We start from the raw sequence: 12,188 nt of genomic DNA, 5'->3' as shown, positions 1-12,188 counted from the left end.
TCTACATTAATATATACACTATTAAAATACTATAGTTATATAATTAAGATAAGCTAAAGGCTCTAAACAAAGTACAACGCAAGGCTCTTAAAATCTAATACTATAACAGTGTCTTTAAGCGCCTACTAGTAGACATTTATCTTCTAGCTAATATTAGTGTCTTGTCTTAACTTAACACTAAACCTACGTTAATAATATTCTATAGCTATATACGTCTACTACACATTTATTATAATCTCTATAATAGTAGTCTTCTTAAACTAGAAAACTATTAGCTTTCTTAAGAAGATATAAAAGAATTACGCACTTATAAAGTTAGTAAAACATTAATAGTAACACTATAATATATTAAGATTATATTAGTATTACTTTGTTTAAGAGCCTCTATTGCTGCGTTTAATATACTCTAGTTAACTAAATAGTTACTAACGCGCTAATCTATAAAGTTATATAATATACGCTAAATACTTTTAGCATATTAACTATTATAATAAGTACTCTAGTATAGCTATAAATAGCTTTGCTTATGTTATTAATATTACTAGAAAGACTAGAGATTAAGTAACAGCCCTCTTTACTATGTGTATATACATCTACTAGCTATATAAACTAAGCTTACCTAGTAAAGTATATTTAATATAGTATATACAGAGCTAGCAGAACTATATCTAATACGTACTATAACTACCTAGAGACTTAAGTTAACGTTTACTAATTTAACTACTTGTCTATAAAGCACTATAAGTATCTAGTATCTAAGCTTAGAGACCTTTACTACTCTAAGATAATAGAAGATTTATAAAAGAAGATAATATTCTACTATATTATAGTTAAGAACAAGAACCTAGATTCTATAATATCTAAAGCTAATTTATAGGTAGATCTTATAAAGTATAGCTACTCTATTATTAATATATTATAGTCTTTATATTGCCTAGAAAAGACTACTTAAGTAGAAGAAGCTCTACACAAGATAAACACTAGACTACTATATTACTATTTAAGAAGAGAAAACTAATAGACTAGATTACTCTCTACGTAAATATATATACTATAGCTACGTAATAGAGGCTTAAGAGAGTACTTACTATTATAAGGTTAAGATTCTTAACGCTACGTTAGGCGTTAATATTCTGTACCTTATTAAACTTATTAGCGCTTAAGCTTCTATTAAGTCTAGTGTATATAGCGTTATTAAAAACGTCTATAGTAGTAAGAAGAGATTATGTAGTAAGGCATTCTATAACTACTAGCAAATATTTTACTAAAGGCGTTAGATGTTAATTATCTATAAGAAAAAGGCAAAATAATTTATTTAAATAATAATAAAGCTATAAAATGCTCTTATATCTTCTAGTTTATTATACCTCTTAACGTTACTATCTACCTCTAAGTTATTATTATAGCTAAAGGCATTTACAACTACGCGCCTCTGCTATCTAAATAACTACCTTCTATCTATATAAAGCAACTTATCGCTATTATAATTACAGTAATAACACTCTTAATAACCTATAGTATAGACGCTCTAGCTAATAACTAAATTCTTATTAATATATTGTCTAGTATAGTTCTAATAATTATTATAACTTTGCAAACTTCTTAAAGAGTATAGAGTAAAGATACTTAGTAAATTGCACGTAGCATTTACTAACACTAATTACCTTACGTACTACTTCCGCATAGCTAAGTATATAGTAAATCTAATAGGTAATAGTTTATAGAGACTATAGTAGAAGTTTAACTAGTATTATAAGACAAAACTAGATATAAGCACACTAGCATAGTTATATAGTTAACTAACTCTACTAATACTATAGTAGCGCTATATTTAAACTATTAAAGCTAAAGAAGATAACTACTCTATAATTTACTTCTTTAAAGAATAAGTAGATAACTTTCTTCTCTAATTCTTATTTAAAGTAGATATGTTCTTTAAGCGCGTACACAACTCTAACATAAATAAAGTTATCTTTGCCTATTATTATCTGCGGCAGCGTAAAGTTATAATATCTAGTTAGATTATTACGTTATACAATTTAACTAAAGAATACTATAAGTATTTCTATTAGTTTTTCTAAGCTGTATAGAATTGTACTAGGTGTATACTACGCTAGCGCTATCTCTATAAGCAAAGAGCTATAGCTTTCTAGACTATAGTCGCTAATATAGATAGTAAGTAAATAGTAGGTATATAGCAAAGCTACTACTATCTAATACTATGCTAATATATTACGCAAGGTCTTAGAGCGTATCTATTAGACATTAACCTAAAGTATTATATTTAGTAATAGCAGCTAAAGCAGGTTATAATATTTTATAGCGTTTACTTTACCTATAGTATTAAGAGAGCATTATATTCTATTTAAGACAAAAAGATAAGAGAAGAAGCGCGCGTGTTAATATTTAGCCTACGTATAGTTAAAAGTAGAGAGAAATACAAATCTATATATTACGCACTAATAAGTTAGTATATTAATCTCTAAACTTACACTTATTAACTAAGTTACAGACTCTAGTAAACCTACTCTTTTCTTTTAGGCTAGGCATAAATTAATTCTAGTTATTACATCTAGCCTTAACCTATATATGTCTAATATTAACGTGCACACCTTCTAGACTACCTATTAATATAGTAATATAGTAGAACAAGCAGCTAATAAGAGCTACATGTTTAGTAGCACTAGATAGAATATTATATTAGCAATATATAGGTATATATGTTTTCTTAATAGTATAAGTGTTTTATTAACCTTACTAGTGCTATAGAGCTTAACTGTTGCAATCTTACCTAGAGACAGAACTACTTTGCTACTAGTATTCTATATCTTAAATAGAATATATTATAATTCTTAAGCATGTATAGTTTTAAGTCTAGAAAAAGTAGGTATTACTTAAAGAAAATATTAGTAGCTAATATATTGCTAACTTACTACCTAGTGCGCTAGTAGCGTAAACGCGACGCAGAACTCTTAGTTAATAGTTATCTTAACGCTGTAACTAATAACAAAATTCTTATAGTAGCTAACTCTAGTAGTAGTTCTAACTACTATAGAAGAAGATATATAGCTACTATTTATTAACACAGTGCTAGAGGCATTCTACAATTTCTACCTACATAGTTATTAGTTTAATTAGAGTTACTACTAAAGTAGTAATAGATAGAGGCTAAGACTCTAGCGCTAGTCTAACTAGGCTTGTAATATATTGCACCTCTTAGCCTTCTAACGCCGCAATTAAGATCTAGTTCTATAGTAGTTATTAACCTTACAACACTAATACGCCTATACGTTTAATATTTTGTATTACAAAAACTTAGCTAATTACTCTATAGATTTGCCTATTAATAGCTTACTAAGTAATTACTATAACTAGACTCTAGTTCTAATAACTCTATTAGAGACAGCTAATATTGCAGTTCTATTACTACAAATATTAACAACTTCTCTAAACCTAAAATTAATAAGCTAGATCTTATAAGCCTAATACTAAGGTAAGCTTTACTATGTAATGTATTAGCACTAAGCTAACGCGCCTTTTAGACTAATGCGTCTACCTATAGTACTACTCTCTAACGCGCTAGTATTTAAGAACCTTAGTAGTAATATTCTGCTATCTACCTCTCGCGTACTACTTCTATTAGATTTACCTAATATTCTTCTACTCTATACGCAAAGTTTACTATCTTAGTTATCTAGCTCTCTACTAAAGCGTAGACACTATAACATACTTAATAAGTTTTAATTATTACTCTCTAAATAGTTAGACTGCTTCTCTATAATAAGCTCTGCGCTACTAGTTGCACAGTTAGGTTAGTTAAGTAGATTATTATTACTAAGCGTTACTTACTAAGAGCGCAGAATAGCTGCGTAGAATTAGAGTCTAATAACTTCTAGCGCTCTATATATCGCTTAACTTTATATATATATTACATATTACTAATCTACTAGTAATCTATCTCTGCCTGCCTAAACTATTACCTCTAGAAATAGTAGTCTTACACTAACTACTCTTAGTTAAGTGTTTAAGACTAATTCTACTAGAGCTATAAACGCGTTAGAGTTCTAGTAACAGAAGTTATAGAAGCTTAAAAGATAGCTTATTCTTTTTTTACGTTAGATTAATTTATATAAGAAGTAGCTTAAGCTTACTAGCCTTAATTCTACTTCTAGCAATAGCTCTAGCTAAAGTGTTTATCTAAATATATCTCGTAATGTATTACTACAAGCTTATAGAACCTTGCGTATATAATCTTATAATATATTATTAAACTTATATTAATGCCTCTCTTTACCTAGGCGCCTAGTACTAATTATCGCTAAGACTTACAATTCTCTAATAATACTACCTAATATTACTACGTTTACATTAAAGGTGTATTATGTAATAACCTTAGTCTAAACTATATAATAATTATTATATTAGCATTTGTTGTTGTAAATAATTATAGATAGAGTAATACTATACCTTTAGCCTACGTTATATAGTGTTAGTGTAGCTTAGACGTTATTATAAAATAATAATATTTCTTATTTTTATGTCTACACTATATATATAAAAAAAATCCTACTTATACTATATTATATTTTAAATTATAAATTTTATATCTTTCTACTCTCTATATCTAGCTCTATACTACTATACTTTTTTTTTTAATAAAAAAAGCGTTTTGCGCTTATTAATATAGAATAAGAATAAGCGCTATACTATATAATTATAGTTTCTCTACTGCGCAATATATTACTAGTAGTATACTAATAATATAAAACTACATAATTACTTAGACGCTAGAAACTCTATCTATTCTATTTAAGCTAGTATTACCTTACATACATTTAAGAGATTAGAAAGTGTTTATAGATAATAACCTAAGCTTTATTACGTTATTCTAGTAGCTTAATACGTAATAATAAACTAAGTATATATATAGTAAAACTAGTTATTAATTTCTATATATAAAGGTTTAATTTTTTATTCTCTAATATTTTAGAAGCTGTTCTTGCGCGTTCGCTGTGTCTATATCTATATATCTAATATTATAAACGTTAGTAGCTACTACACGTTGCACCTTCTCTAAGCTATTATTATAGTTGTATAGACTTATAGTGTTACGCGCGTTATTATTATTACGCGTATTACTATTATTACGCGTATTATTATTATTACGCGTGTTATTAGCGTTAAACGCGTTACTAGTAAGCAGCGTGTTACTAGAGGTGCGCGTGTTAGTATTGCGTAGTAGACTAAATGTATTAAAGATAGAAAGAGTGCCTAGCAAGGCTGTTAGAATAGAGTCTACCTATTATTAATATATTACTAGTAGAGTAGAGGTGTAATTGCATAAACCTAATATATTGCGTTGTAATCTAATAAGCTTAGCTATTACCTTCTAGTACGTAGACACTAATATTCTCTATATTATCTCTGCTGTATTCTTTTTATACGCTATAAGAAAGGCATCTCTATATACGTCTACTAAAATCTATTAATATAGTATATATAATAAATAGAATTACTTATTACGTACACTACCTCTACTATACCTATATATAATTAAGCTCGTCTTCTATATAAGTAAACGCGTAGTTCTTACACTAGAGTATCTTAAAACAGCCTATAATATATTAGAGACTTATTATACACTTCTACTATAAACCTACTCTTATATTTCTAAGTTTTTGTGTATATCTAATATAGATAGTATATACTTAGGCAGCTAGTCTTTGTAAGAGCTTTTACTTGCCTCTTAAGGTCTAAGTTATCTATCTAATAAAATTAGATATTGTCTTTATTAGGTATAGAAGTAATATATACTACTATAATTAGCACTAGAGCGCGTAATAATAGAGTAGCGTATAAAGTTATCTGCGTTGTTAACGCCTTACTATACTACTATTAATAAATTGCAGCACTCTTAAATGTAATAGCACGTACTAGAAGTAGTTATTATAGTTATTTATATTCTAGGCACGTAGCGCTAGTAAATAACGTAGACCTTACTATTAGTAAACATAGTAGTAGAATCTATATAGACTGCTAGTCTAGCTCTATATTACTATTAACGTCTTCTAGTGTTATTACGTCTGCAACTAGTAACGTTTCTATTATAGCTTACTTATTTAGGTACAACGTTATAGAAGTTGTTAAGAACGTAGAGACTATAATAGAAAGCTATTATTATTATCTCTTAGAAGAGGGCGTTAGCTATAATATATTAGTAATGTATTACTACGTATAGTAGAATATATACTATCTATATATTGTCTTTTGCTTTGCTAGGCGCCTAGTTCTTCTCTAACTACGTATTGTTATTAAAAGCGTATAGTAAGCGTTAAATATACTCTTCTCTCTAACTTATAGTATCTACCTTATCTACTAAGTCGCTAGTAGTATGTGTAGCTAGCTCTGTAGAGGTCTCTACTTATCTAAAGTATTACTAGTCTATAGCTAGTAAGGCTGCTACGTTAATAAAGTTAGACGTATTTGTTACATACAAATATATCTATAGCATAGGTTATAGTACTATATTTATTATATAACGTAATATAAAACGCGCTATATATACTATAATTACTCTAGTATAGTGCGCTGTATTAAAGCAGTCTTTAAATTATTTATAGTTAGAAGAAGCTATTATATTAGCTATTACGCGTTAGTAGAAAGCTATAATATATTAGCATGCGTATAAGAACTTATTGCTTATTCTATAATCTATACTATTTACGTCTCTAAGAGCTTTACTAGCAATATATTCTACTTATCTAGGTTAGTATTAATACTCTAGATGCGTATAGCTTACATAACGCGTAAGTTTCGCACGCTCTAGGCATAGTTTCTGTAATTTATAAATATAAGCGCTAGAGTAACTAAGTAGATATATAAACACCGCAACTAAGAAAGTAGTAGAATATTAACCTAATCTCTAGATCTATCTATTATATACTCTCTAACTTAGGTTCTATATTACCTACTTTATTCTAATAGAGTTAGACGCATTTACCTCTTAGATTGCGCAGTAGTAAAGTATATTTATAGCTTCTATAACCTATATCTAAGTAGAAAACCTCTAGAGCGCATTATTATATAATATATATAGGTAATATGCAGGCTTTATTATTAGAGCGCACTAAAGTATACTTAGATAGGCCTATTCTTATAGAAATTTAGGCTAGAGCTATATAGTACAAAACTAAAGGCGTCTACATACTAAGTGTAGTTATTTCTAGTAGGCTTAATAGAGTTGCTTATTACGTATATAGGCAACTAATAAGACATAGTGTATAAGGTTACTAGTATAAATAGACGCGTTGTAATATATTATAATTGTATTATTACGTAAAATATAAGAAATAAGATTAACGCGTGCGCAGTAGTTCTTAGTACAACATTAGTCTACTTTGTAGCAGCTTAGCTAGAATATTATAAGTCTCTATTTAGTTACTAAACTTATTATAAAGTATATATAGAAGGCACTAAGGTTAAAATGTTTATTAGAGCTAGTTATTGCACAAGGGCTAGCTGCACTATTACTACCTAAGTATGTTTAGCCTCTAATACATTAGTATTTGCTTTTACTCTTCTTCTAATCTAAATTATCTAGCGTTACTAGAAGACGCGTAATTACATCTAACGTAGTTCTACCTATTATAAAGGCTATAGGCTTCTCTCTACTATAACGTAAATAAGCTTCTAGCTAATATTAGGCAACCCGCTATGTATGCTAATATAACTAAGCAACTAATTAGCAATATATTACTTATAGTATACTTAATACCTATCTTAATAGAACTCTAGAAAATACGCGTAAAAGATAGTAGCAATTTCTAGAAAGTTATTAGACGCTAGAAATCTATCTAATTTAGGCATGTTGTTAATACTTACACTTTAATTAGAGTCTTCTTAGGTCTCTATAGCCTTAGAGTCTACTTCTAGTCTAACTTTAGTTTATTAAACTGCTAGTGTACAACCTCGCTCTATAGCGTTGTTTACTCTAGAGATATCTTTAGCTTTATTAGCTAAGCTTAAATTCTTCTCTTCTTTATTACTAGATATAACTACAACTATAATATATTAGCAGAGAAATAAACTAAAAGAGTATATTTTCTACTCTTACGCTCTTAGACAACCTATCTAGCTAATTCTACTCTCTCTCTAAGCTGTCTAGTAACTTACGTAAGTTTCTCTCTAGCCTTCTAAACACGCAACGCTAGTTGCCTTATTATAGCTAGAACTAGTAGTCGCTTTTCTCTTACTTTTTAGATTACATTTACTTAGAGGCGTTAAGTTCTTATTATAAAAGCTCTGCCTTATCTAGCATTATCTATATTTCTAGTAGATAGACCTAGTAGCTCTAGCTCTATAGAAGGTCTTAATATTAGATATAAGTAGCAGAACGTGCAATTAGATAACTTAGCTAATACTAACTTAGCTAATCTATTACTATAATACTAGATCTAGAGAAGTTAGTAATATATTATATAGTAGGTAATATTATATTTACTCTACAAATATAGTTAAAAGCTCTATCTAACACGTTAGAGATAGCTAGAGAAAATTTAGGTTTAGAAAAGTTGCTATCTGCTCTATTTAACGCGCTAGAGTCTAGATAATCTTAGTCTAGAGAGTCGCTAGCTACGCTAGATCTCTAGCAATTAGCTATACTACGTAGTAGTAGAGTAGTTATAGTTAATTTAGAAGCAGGTAGTAGTTACAAGTAAAGTAACTAGCACGTAGTAACTATAATACAGCACTAGGCCTTACTAGGCTTAGTCTTAACTATTACTATAAGTTTTGTTAACGTTTAGTAATATATTGTATTACAGTCTAATTATAGTAGTAGTAGCGCCTACTAAGCAAGTCTCTTCTATTGTTTAGAAAACTCTTTTATATAAAGAAAGTTAAAGTAAATAGTATAAAGTATAAAGAATAGCTACTACCTAGGTATATATTACTAAAATGCATTTAGCTATTATAAAAGTGTAGACTACGTTTCTCTTATTAATATATTACTAACATTCTATTACTACTGTATCGCTTTACTACATACTAGCTAAAGTATTTAATTAGTCTTAGCATCTACAAACAAAGTTAACTACTACTATTTCTCTTTACTTCTAGCCTATAATTATGCCTACTGTATAAGTTTTAGCTTACCTATACTCTTTCTCTATTATTCTCTCTATACAAAAGGTTTCTTAAAAAAGCGCTACTATAGCTATATATAGTTATCTTACTCTAAAACTTATTAAGCTCTTTAATAATAATTACTATACTACTATATTACATATATATTTATTTAAAAATACTTACTCTAAAGCCTATAGAGCACGAGATAATGTTCTAGTGCTAACTAAAGTTACTAAAGATCTTATTAATAACTACTTTTGCGTCTATATATTTTACACTAAAAACTATAGAGCACAAAATAATATTCTAGTGCTAACTAAAGTTAACAAAGATATTATTAATAACTACTTTCGCGCCTATACATTTTACACTAAAAGCTATAGAGTATAAAATAATATTCTAGTGCTAAGCAAAGTTAACAAAGATCTTATTACTAACATAGCTCTCGCGCTTCTACTTTTACACTAAAAGAGATGTTATTTTTATTAATATTGCTTGTAGCGCAGGTTAAAAAGAAAAAGACTACGTGTTAAGAAGTTATCTTCTATATAACACTAACTCTTCTATTTCTTCTAAAATATGCTTTAAAAAAGAGTATAAGGTTTCTACTTTTCTAAAAAGAAGTTAAGATTTATAACATAAGTATTGCCTCTACTCTAAAAATATGCGAAGAAAGTCTCTATAGCTTCTTTATAGAAGAGCACCTAGAAATTATCTAAAAGTCTAGTAGCGTCTAGTTACGTGTAATATATTAACAGCTTATTAGCTATAGGCATAGTAGAGGCTATTCTAGCTTAGTTAGTAAGTATAAGCCTCTCTTAGTCTTTCCGCTTTAGAATGTTACCTAGCTAATCTTGCTAGTCGTAGTAATACTAGAATTGTTTATTAACTACAACACCTTTTCTATTAACTTCTTATACCTCTAACCTACTATTAATTACGTTTAACTAGTATAGCGCCTATAAAGAAGAACCTTTACCTATTTAGTTTAAAACTTACTAAGACCTACGTAAGCAACCTATAACATATTATACATAAACCTTAAGATGTTAATAGAGGCTAGAGTGTCTATAGGCGCTACCTCTATTTTTTTAGAGGACTACGTAAATAGCTAAAACCTAGTACTACTTAGAAGAAGGTTTAAGCCTAAGTTAAAGACGCTGTAACGTAACAAAATAGCTCTCTCTAGAAAGTTAAACGTAACTATTTTAAGCCTCTTCTTAGAGCTATATTTTATCTAGTTTATAGTGTAAGCAACGTCTGCGTTAGAGGCAAGTATACTATTACTAATAATAACAAGACAAAACTCTTATATAATCTACTCTTATAACCTATCTTAATAGCTAATACAATATTTATATACTTCTAGCAGAAAGTAGTAATCTAAGTAGTAGAGCTATAACCTACGCTGCTTGTAAGTCTATTAAAACACCTACTAATATATTATTAATACATTACTAAATACATTAAGGTAAGTATAAACATATTATAAAAGATATTATAGAGAAAGGCCTATTTAAGCGCTTTAAAGATAGATTTAATTCTATTAAGCGTAAGCTTACTGCCTAAGAACTTAATAATATAGCTAAATAAGAGTAAGCGCATACGCTATACAAGAGAAAGCAGAACAATATTATAGAAGAGGCCTAGTAGATAGATAAGCGTCTATTAACGCTAAAGGCCTCTAACTATAATTAGCACTCCGCAGGTTCTACTAATAACATAGCTAGTATAACTATAATTACCTTACGCTAACCTTAACACTAAAGTTAGCTATTACTACTATTACAGACGCCTAAATATAAGCCTATTAACCTTTAGCGTGTAGTTACACTAGTATCTAGTAATTATGCAAAGCGAGCACGCACAATAAGCTAAGGCTCTAGCGCTAGAGTACGTAAATTAGGTAGTATTATAGAACTAGTATATTTTCTATCTAGTGTACGTTAGCGAGAGAAGGTAGTTTATCTTATTGCTAATATATTATTAGAAAGAGTCTACTAACTACGTAACTCTTAGTGTAGATAAACTTATAGTGCTATATAACCTAATAGTAGAAGTCTCTAATTATAATAATCTTAACACTAAGAGCTAAGTCTCTATCTTAATAATACCTAATACGTTATTATTAACTATACTACTAATACTAGTTATACTACAGAAACGTCGCACTTTGTTTAATAGAATTGTAGTCCCCTCTACTACCTAACAACCTATAATACTCTATTTTAAGCGTCTATAAGATACCTAAGATAATTATATACTCTACAAGACTATAGTTTATAGATAGAAGAGAATAGTAAATTACCTTAACACGTATTATAAAGCAAAGCTAATATATTATAGGTAGATCTATTATCTATGCGTACTAGTGTAAGTTACTATAATAAGACGCACTCTTTACGTACTACCTCTTAGTTAACGTAGCTATACTATATATATAGAGCGTAGTGTAAACGCTATAGAAAAGAAACTAAAGGTAGTAGGCTTTACTAAGACTAGTTTAATAAGTATTATATTAATTATGTTTTAGGTTGCTTTAAGACACTATCTTATTAAAACTATACTTACTTCTACACTAAAGATAAATTAACTATTTTAGAGGTATAGTAACGTTAGTGTAAGTGTATTACTCTGTACATAATATATAGCTTATATATTGTAGTAGATAAGTATATAAACATAGTAAAGAGCGCGTATTCTAGTCTTAATATTAAGGTAATTATCTATTAGTATAACTATTATTTAGTACTAGAGTCTTAGAGGTACTCTAATTACCTTATAGAAGATATAAGTAGTAATTTAGAGTAGAGTAATAGACTATAGATTCTTTATATAAGTAGTAGAAGTAGTAAATAAACACCTATTATTAGTAGCATTATAATATATTATAGACATTTGCAAATAGCACTACGTTTATTACTAGGTATAACTTAACGTCTAGTACACTAGCATTACAATTGTAGTTATATTACTAACTATAATTATAACCTAAGCTTCTCTATAATGTCTAGTCTATAGGTAAATATATTATATTTATACAATAGCTTAATAATCTCTCT

Source organism: Alternaria metachromatica (assembly GCF_023757995.1).
Source record: "Alternaria metachromatica strain BMP 0045 chromosome Unknown scaffold_24, whole genome shotgun sequence".
Classification (NCBI taxonomy): domain Eukaryota; kingdom Fungi; phylum Ascomycota; class Dothideomycetes; order Pleosporales; family Pleosporaceae; genus Alternaria; species Alternaria metachromatica.
This window is presented reverse-complemented; position numbering follows the sequence as displayed.